Source organism: Mandrillus leucophaeus, unplaced genomic scaffold, assembly GCF_000951045.1.
Source record: "Mandrillus leucophaeus isolate KB7577 unplaced genomic scaffold, Mleu.le_1.0 Scaffold827, whole genome shotgun sequence".
In the NCBI taxonomy this organism is placed as follows: Eukaryota; Metazoa; Chordata; class Mammalia; order Primates; family Cercopithecidae; genus Mandrillus; species Mandrillus leucophaeus.
In genome coordinates this window covers 107,594-117,041 of record NW_012108997.1, presented here as the reverse complement: position 1 = coordinate 117,041, position 9,448 = coordinate 107,594, and positions in this window count along the sequence as shown.

The window sequence follows — 9,448 nt, the reverse complement described above, 5'->3', positions numbered from 1 at the left end:
TTTTTTTTTTTTTTTTTTTTTTTTTTGGACATTGTTTCCTTTTACGAACACATTTAGTCTGATATGTGAGCATGATTTTTTTTAAGTAATTTCTTTTGTATTTTGGTCACAGCTGATTTAATACTCCTCCACTGAGTTCTGAGGATCCCTGGGACTTTCCAAAACTATTCCTAAGATCCCTGAACACTCAATAAGAAAACCTTTAAAAATTACTTGAAGCATTTTGGATCATCTGGCTGCCTAAGACTAAATATTAATATTTGAGTGGCTATGTTTCTATATTCCATGTTATTGAGTTGGCAGTAGCAGTACTTTATCACAGGCTCCTTATTAGGAGTTGAGAGGGAAACTGGACACAATAACACAATTCAAACCAACAAAACAGTAAGTAGTGTCACTGATATACGCATAAAAATCTTGGGACAGCTTGAAATGGAAAATTTTATGACAGTTTGCCTGGAAGAGCCTGTGCCTAAGAAGCTGGTCTCCACATTCATGAAAGGTAATTTTGTTTCAGCAAAACAGCCTTATTTGTCGAAGAAAAATTAATGCTGTTAATTTGAATTTTATTGTTTTTATAGTTTATGTTTAATTTGTTTGGCTTTATCGTTTTGTGAGCACTATTAGCATAAGGGACTTGTATCTGGTTTTATTTTTCCACCATTTTAAATACTATTGCAATTAACATATATTATTATAAGATTGTGCGTTTATGATTTTTTCCTTTAAAAATGACATTTATATTTTTCAAGTATAAGAAGCTCTAGATTAAGATATAGCTATAAGTGAAAATTTCTGAAAACAAAAGTGATAATAAAATGATAAATTCAATAGAGCTGTGGTCCCCAAACTTTTTGATACCAGGGACCGGTTTTCTGTAAGATAATTTTTCCATGGACTTGGGTAAGGAGAATGGTTTCAGAATGACTCAAGAGTATTGCATTTATTGTGCACTTTATTCTTATTACCATTACATAGTAATATATAACTAAATAATTATACAACTCACCATAATGTAGAATCAGTGGGAGCCCTGAGCTTGTTTTCTGTGACTAGATGGTCTCATTTGGGGATGCTGGGGGACAGTGACAGATCATCAGTCATTCGATTCTCTTAAGAAGTGCAAAACCTACATCCCTCGTATGTGCAGTTCACACCCAGGCTCCTACTCCTATGAGAATCTAATGCTGCTGCTGATCTGGCAGGAGGTGGAGCTCAGGTGGTAATTTGAATAATGTGGAGTGGCTGTAAATACAGATGAAGCTTCATCTGACTAGGTATATACTTTGATCTGTACCCCATTATTTTTAACATTTTTGGAGAGTATTTCTCAACAGCCATTTTCACATTTCACTCATCTCTTTTTCATGTGCCTCTGTTCATGTGCCTGTGTTCAGTTGCATCTGTTTCTTTCTATTAATATTGGTTAGAGACGATGAAAATCATACCTTAAAAATAATCATGTTCATTGTATTTATCTCCTATTGTGACTTTTTAGGTTATCAGGTTATTTCATGACTCTTACAAAATATTTTGGAATATAATCTACATTCACATTTCTCTTGCAAATCAAGAAGACATGATAATTGCTCTTCAAAAAAGTACTGATACATTAAAGAATTATGTCACTTTAAAAATACTATGAAGTAAATGATATGTAAGCCCATTGAAGAAAAAATGATATAAACAAATGGTAGCATTTTTATATTATTTTATATGAGAAAGAGAATGAATTAGAGGGAACAGATTAATGCAAAATACTGAGATCATTGTAAACTCATTAAGTTCAATCGGGGAACTGAATACTATTATTTCTTTTCTCAAAATATTTTTATCTTGATGGATCCAATCCTTTGTATTTTTCTTCATTAAATGCAGAGCATGCATCTCTCCTTAAAATCTTCAGCATAATTTGTCTTGCCAATCATATGGTTCAACAATATAGAATTAAAATAGAAAAATAGTATCATCACCTACACCATTGGTATTGACAAATAATGCTTTTATTCTCATAATTAGTGGATCCAAGGGAAAAAATCAAAGATAAAAAGTCAATAACAAGAATCTTATCCATTTGAAAGCATGATTAAGAAAATGAAGTGTATTCTCCAAATTAAAAATCTGTCTCAGCGAGATTCTCAATACATAGACCCGTACTGAGTTTGAATTATTATAATCTAGTAGAATTTACAGGAAGTTTGCAATTATTATTCATGGTTCTTTTAGTTTTAGTTTTTGTTTTTGTTTTTGTTTTGTTTTGTTTTGTTTTAAGGATAGAGTCTTGCTGTGTCACCCAGACTGGAGTGCAGTGGCCCAATCTCGGCTCAATGCAACCTCCGCCTCCCAGGTTCAAGTGATTCTCCTGTCTCAGCTTCCAGAGTAGCAGGAATTATAGGCACTACCACCAGCCTGGATAATTTTTGTGCTTTTAGTAGAGACGGGGTTTCACCATGCTGGCCAGACTGGTCTCAAACTCCTGACCTCAGGTGATCCGCCCGCCTTAGCCTCCTGAAGTGCTGAGATTACATGAGTGAGCCACTGGCCCAGGCCTGCAATTATTACTAATAATTCATGTTTATGTTAAAAGCTTCCATTACCACACACTTAAAACCAGAAAACAAAAGAACCAATGACCAAGATTCCAACCATTCTAACGCAATATTGTTAGAATGGTTAGCTGTTAATTCAAATTGTTAGCTTGTGAAGATAGAATCTTCCATAAGTCAGAATGTAGTATGCAGGCCAGTCTAATGAAAATGCATAACCTTGCCAAAAGGGGATCTGATGAGAACCATGAACGATACACGTGCCCATCTTAAGTCACCACTGGCTGTAGAAACCCAGGGCACATGCACTATTACTTGTGTATTCAAAATACCTTCATGTAAAATAGACATTACCTGTTCATCACCTTTATGACAAACAAAAACAATTTTCATTGTTCTTCACAAAATAAACTTTAGACCTAAGAAATTCTAATACATGATGATGAGTAGCACATAAAGAAGAAAAATGCCAGATTTTGGTCTTAATATTTTCTAAGATGTGGAAAATATCTGTTCTATTCAGTAAATAAGTTGACATCAGTAGGTTATATATCCTGATGGTTCTTTTGGTTTTGTATTTTTCTTTAGGTTGGTGAAAGTAACATTGTTTCTTTACATATTTCCCATCAGAAATGGTAGAAATCGTAAGGATATTTCAATATCATACTTTCTTTAAGGAAATAAAAAAGCAATGGTCAGATTCTGTGACACTACACTATTTCAGAAAACTCAGACGCTTGCCATTACTAAGTGCTACTCCTGAAAATGTTCTTGCCTATTTATTAATACCATGAAGATTACTATGACATCTTTAGCAAAAAGTCACATTTTTCTGTCCCTGGAAAATTGATCTACTTTTTAAAAGAAATGTTGGTGCCACTGATATAAATATTCTGCATGTATGCATTTTTTTCTTTTACAATTTTTTTAAAGACAGCTACTTGCTGAGTTTATGCCTCAGATTGCTCAAATGCCATTTTTTCCTTCTACATAACCACCATGTTTTAAATCACATTTGTTCTAAAAAGATAACCATGGAAAAAATGACTTTTAATACAAAGAGTTGGAATGAAAGCTAAATGAGACAGATGGAGTAAATGAGATTGCTTTTCCATTTCTTTCCCACTATTTCAGGAAGAAGTAAAGCCACAGCCTACTATTTTGAAAAGCTATAAAATATCATCTCTCCAGTAATGAATACTTGATCAACTGGTGGTTTTTTCAAAACTCCTCTTACATCTAATGGAACTATAGGTATATCCTGTTCCCAGTGTTGACTATGTAACTAATACACTTCAGCTAACAATCCAATGCATTTGTGAAAATGAGATAGACTGATTATGAAGAAAATCGCTACGGCAAAATCATACTCAGAAGCTGTCTGACGGAGTCACAAAAGCCTGTCATGCATAAGGGCCTGTCATGTCAAGCCTAAATGCTTTGGGTTACTGCTTAAAATGTGCAACTACTATAGGAAGCGTGATTTATAAAAATCAGTGCAAAGTACACGATGGGTGTGTGGTTATTTTTTAATATATATCCCTTACTTAGCCACAAACAAAAGTGAGTGGAGTTTGGCAGCTCTATGGTTATTTTATAATAGAAGAATCAGCCTTTTAAATCTAACTCATTGTAGATATTAAATATGTATAGTCAAATCATCAGGGGCACAAGTAGTCAGTGATTAATTTTTTTTTTTTTTTTTTCTCAAGGGCTTCTTCCCTTTAAGAGAACGTAAATAGGAAACACTGCCCATCTCATTTTGAAAAGACTGACAAAAAATGTTACAAAAGGAGGAAAGGGGAGAGGAAGGGAGGGAATAAAAGAGGAAACAAATATTTAAAGGCCTTTTTTTCCTGACCCTATAAGCCTTAAATATATTATATAAAAATAAAATATAATTATATTTTAGGAACCAAGTAAAACAAATATAGACTCCTTTACTCGAGTGAATTTTACCCAATTCAAACAGTCAATATTCAGTCACCAAAATGAATGCTAAAAGCAGTAATGTTCAGGAAATTAATAAACAGCCCTCTATCAATTCTCTGGTATGTAGGAAAACCAAGGCCAGGGATATCTCTTTATTTTTCTTTCCTACCACTGAAAAGCAAAGTTTTATTACTGAAGAGAACCATTTAAAATGATAATATAAAAATAAAATAGGATTATGTTCTATCTTTATCCCAAGTGCTATATGATATTCTTGTGTTTTTATCTGGAGAGAAGAATTATTTCAAATATTTACTTTAATTGAAGAATTTAATAGGAAATAAATGAGAATTTTTAACCCAAATTGTTTTTTTTTTTTCTAGTTTTTACCATATTCTTCTCATCAAAGGCCTTTTAGCTCTGAAAGTAGGCCTATATCTATGACAGTACTAAATGCAATTTTTATCTACTTTATACATTCTATAATTTGTCCTCTGACCCTATTATTTACCATTTGTTTAGCCAAATGATCACACAGCTTTCAAGTTGACAATATAACTTCACTATATGAATCTTAATCTTATTCTTGCTTCTTTTGAGCCTACCTATGAAAGGATTTTACTTTACCTGTGGCATTCATTATCCATTTAAGAGCTTTTTTTATCTTACCCATTTACAAAAATGATAGAAATTGAATCACTAAAAAGAGTGGAATATTTTTCCTTAACTTAGAGAACAATAAGATGCATGGTTTTCTATGTGCCTTTAGAATATGATAAACATTTTATAATTTTCATATTCATACCTGAGTAAAGTGTTATACCGGCTCACTTTTATTGATAAGAAAACTAAAGCTCAGTGATGATATAATTATTCTTGTTTTGCTCATTTCTTAAGATATGGAACTGGGCTTTAAAGCTTGTTTGTCTAAGCGTATGAGCTCACACCACTATGCCTATTTCATCCTTAGAGTTATGGATCGGATCTATATAATCATGTGTGGAATGTAGGGATCAAGTCTTTTTCCTATTTGTACACTTTCAATGGTACTCTATATAAGGTGTGCAACAACATTCAAATGAGTAAATAATCAAATGAATAATTCTAATAATGGTGCTTTTCTGTTAGGAGCAGCATGGTTGCTACTCTCAAATGTCTTCAGAAAGTTGCCCTTTTAGACTTTTATCAGGCATGTTTTTATGAGGCATGTATCTCTTAGAGTGTATCTCAGTTGCATAGAAAACTTATTTAAATACAAGCTTCACAAATAAACATGTAAACCTGAAACAACAGCAGCAAATAACTCAGAGCAATACTTGATATGTTGCATCTCTTAACTTACAAACTAATAACAGGTTTTTATTTTATACTTCATTGTATAAATTTGTACTATAATTTAGATGATCTTAAAAATATTAAAAGCCACATTTTTATAAACTAGTATTTATGCATAGTCATAAGGGGTTAATTGAGCATAGAAAGCACACACTTGAGACTCCAAATTGAATAATTTGATTTGTAAACAGGTACTTAGTGTACAAGAAGCCATTACACATGCAATTATCTGACTTCAATTAATTGTGTGCATCTCTAAGGAGCGACTTAAGAATGTTTGTTTCAATTTTACCGGCTTTAAGGCCTGATATCTATAAACATTTATTTTGCTTACGCTATAGCTTTCAACTTTGGAAAAGACATTGCTAACGGCAATTATTATGTTCCTGTGAGGGAACGTTGGAACTGTCATAATCATATCCCGGGTTTCAGCCCTTTTCCATTCAGCCCCCTCTCTCCTCACACACAAACACACATGGCCAGAAACAAAATCAAGTTCAGGCTTCTCTAAAAGATGTAAAACCATGTGTTAAGAAATATGTGTTTGTAAATAAGAAATTGCTCTCAATTCAATAGCTCTTTATACTGTGTGCATTCCCCATCCACCTGTAGAATTTCAGAAGCCTCATTTAGGTTGCCTGAGCACTTATGCTATTATTCCTGTAATGACCCAGAGATCAATTGTGCCAAAGTCAAAGCAAAGAGAAGACACACTATGGCCCTTAGAAAATGGCTTCAAAGCTATCATTCTACGGGTACCTTTTTCCTATCTCTTCAGTCATGAAGGAACATTTCTCATGTAGCTACCTGAAGACCCCTTTAATGGGCTTTCTATTTGCTTAGAAATTTAGTTCTACAAGCAGGTGATTGATCTTCTTCCTCCTTATTATTCTCCTTGTTTTCTTCTATCTCTATGTCCTCCTCATCCTTCTTCTTTTCTTCCTCATTACCCCACAAAGATAGAAACTATAAGTCCAAAACAGGTAAGAGAAAAGACTACAAACTCCTAAGCAGAGACCTGATCTTCCCTATCTTTCTACCTCCCCCTCCCCCCAGCCTTTAAAGAAGTGATTGGGATGGTCACAACAATCAACAAGTCATTGCTAGTCGAGCAATTATTTTCACTGAAATATTAAAATGATAATGCCATTCTGGAAATCCTTCTGGAAACTGCCAGTCTGAATGTGCTGAATTTCAATCAGCTCTTTTGTTTTCCTGTACTTTTATCTATTATATACAACACAATAGGTGAAATTCACCTTTGACATTGGATTACAATAAAATATTCATTGTCTATCTCTACCACATTTTGAGGACAGGAATTGCTATAAGACTACGAAACAATATGCAAAAAAAGTCTATAGAACCCTCAGAGATGGTTTCTTGGGAGACTCTCGCTTTGGACTCTAGAAGCAAACCATGAGACAAGGAGTTGAGCACAAGCTGTCTATTTGGGACGATCAAAGAATGAGTAGGGAAGTGTTGAGGGAAAATAAGAAAAGGAAAACTGTCACTACAGATGTGTCCTATTAAGCCAGCTGACACAGGGAGTGACTGTGAGAAAATTCAGTGAAACAGAGCACCACAGATAGCTCAGAATTACTCCACCTTAGAGGTGAGGAACTGAAGTATTTATCAACTCCGAGTAGTAATTTGTTAAATGGTGTTAATTCCTCTGCACAGTTGGCATCATCCTAGTGGGTTTCTACAGTTTGTGGGGGTAAAGAATCTTCAGAGACAAAGATGCAGTTACTGCAGGTGAAAATGGAAAGTCAGCCAGAACATTTACCTGAGAAAGTTTAAACAAGCTTCAGAGAGTGAGTGGAGGCATGCTGAGGGGCAATGAAAGCATTTGCTGCAAGGAATAGCAGGAGCTACCGTGGACCAAGTGAAGTTTGAGATTCTGTTAGACATCTGATAGGAGATGTCAGTAACATGTCTTGATTTCATGGATGAGTGCTAACAAAGAAGTGAAAGCATTGCCAGCATGACACAGAGTGAGGCAAATTTAACCCAATGAGTAGACAAAAGAAAGAATTAAGAAAAGTAAATAGCCTGTTTATGAGGTACCTGAATTTAAATCATAATGTATCGTGCTTAAAACTATCAAAGTATTTATTACACATATACAGAAAATAATATTGAAATATTACTTTGTGCAATAATCTCAAAAGGCCAAAATCTGTCATCTTTATTTAGGATTCAATATTACAGCCATTAGTTCCCTTTCAATTGTCAAACTTTAAAAATTGCAGCCTATATTCTCAAAAGGATTTTGTTAAGGGTTATTTATTACTTTATTAGAAAGCCAATTGTCTAAAAATGGATTAACTGCAATTAATCAAGTCAAGTTATATATAAATCCCTATCATCAATACTCACAAAAGAAGTCTGAAGCATTATGTGGATGAGTCTAATTAAATGTGAATCTTTCTGCATGAGCTCAGAAGCCTTCATCTCCTTATAGTTTGCACTGTACACAGAGTTATTTCATAAACATCCTCAAAGGAAGCATATTGCTTTTAAAGGTCAATATTATTGCAATACTGCTTTTAAAGGTAAAAATTATCCCTAATTAATAACCTAATTTGTATTATTAAAATAATGATTTTAAATGTTAAAATTATTTCTAATGTTGTATGGAAAACAAAAACTTTCCTAGAATTAGATATAACTTTCTAGACCTAGACATTTACAGATACTTAAAACTCAACATGCTTAAATAGAAACCCTATCTACCTGATAGAAAACTCATTTTTCTGTATAGATTACATATTTATATCATGCCTATTACCCTTCATTCAATCTCCCAAGCAAGAATATAAGGAGGCATGCTTCCTTTCTTTTTTTTCCTCACTCAATAAATGGCACAATCATCTATCCAATTACTAGCATCAAAAATCTAGGAGTTATCTCAATTTTCTCTCATACAGTTCATCAGTATGCCCCATCAATTTGACCTCCAAAGCATATCCCAGTCTAAAGCCAGAAGGACTGCTTTTTTCCAATGTCACTGCTATAATCCTTGCTAAAAAACCATCGTCCTGGATAGAGTATTGTAATATCCTCAAAATTTGTCTCACTACTCCCATCTCTCCTCCTACAGTCTATTTTCTATACAACATCAGAGTCGTATTTCTTGTTGTTGTTTTGGAATTTTTTTCCCCTTATTTGTAGGTAGACACAGAGTGTCGCTTTAAGAAATGGAAATCACTTCATGTTAGACTTCTCTATTACAACTTTCTAATGGCTTTTCATCACACTAGAATAAAATTCCAACCTCCTAGCCCAGTTTACAACATTTCATGTAATCTGGCCCCTGACTACTTCGCTGACATTCTTACATCCTGCTATACCACTGGACTCCCTCCTGCTGTGCTCAGATACACTGGTCTTATTACCTTTTATTTAGTCCATTTAATACATTTCCAATTTTTGGTAAAGTGTCTTAAGGAATGAGGAAGAGTTAACCAGGTACTGTGTAGGAATGTACAAACACAAAAGCATTCAATCAATGTGGTCTCTATGAGGAAAGCTAAGGTGTGTGCTAGGAACCACAGCAGTCTAATGTTGCTGCAGTATAAATAAGGAATGATAAGAGACGAGTCTGGAAATGTAGCAGGAGTACAATAAAA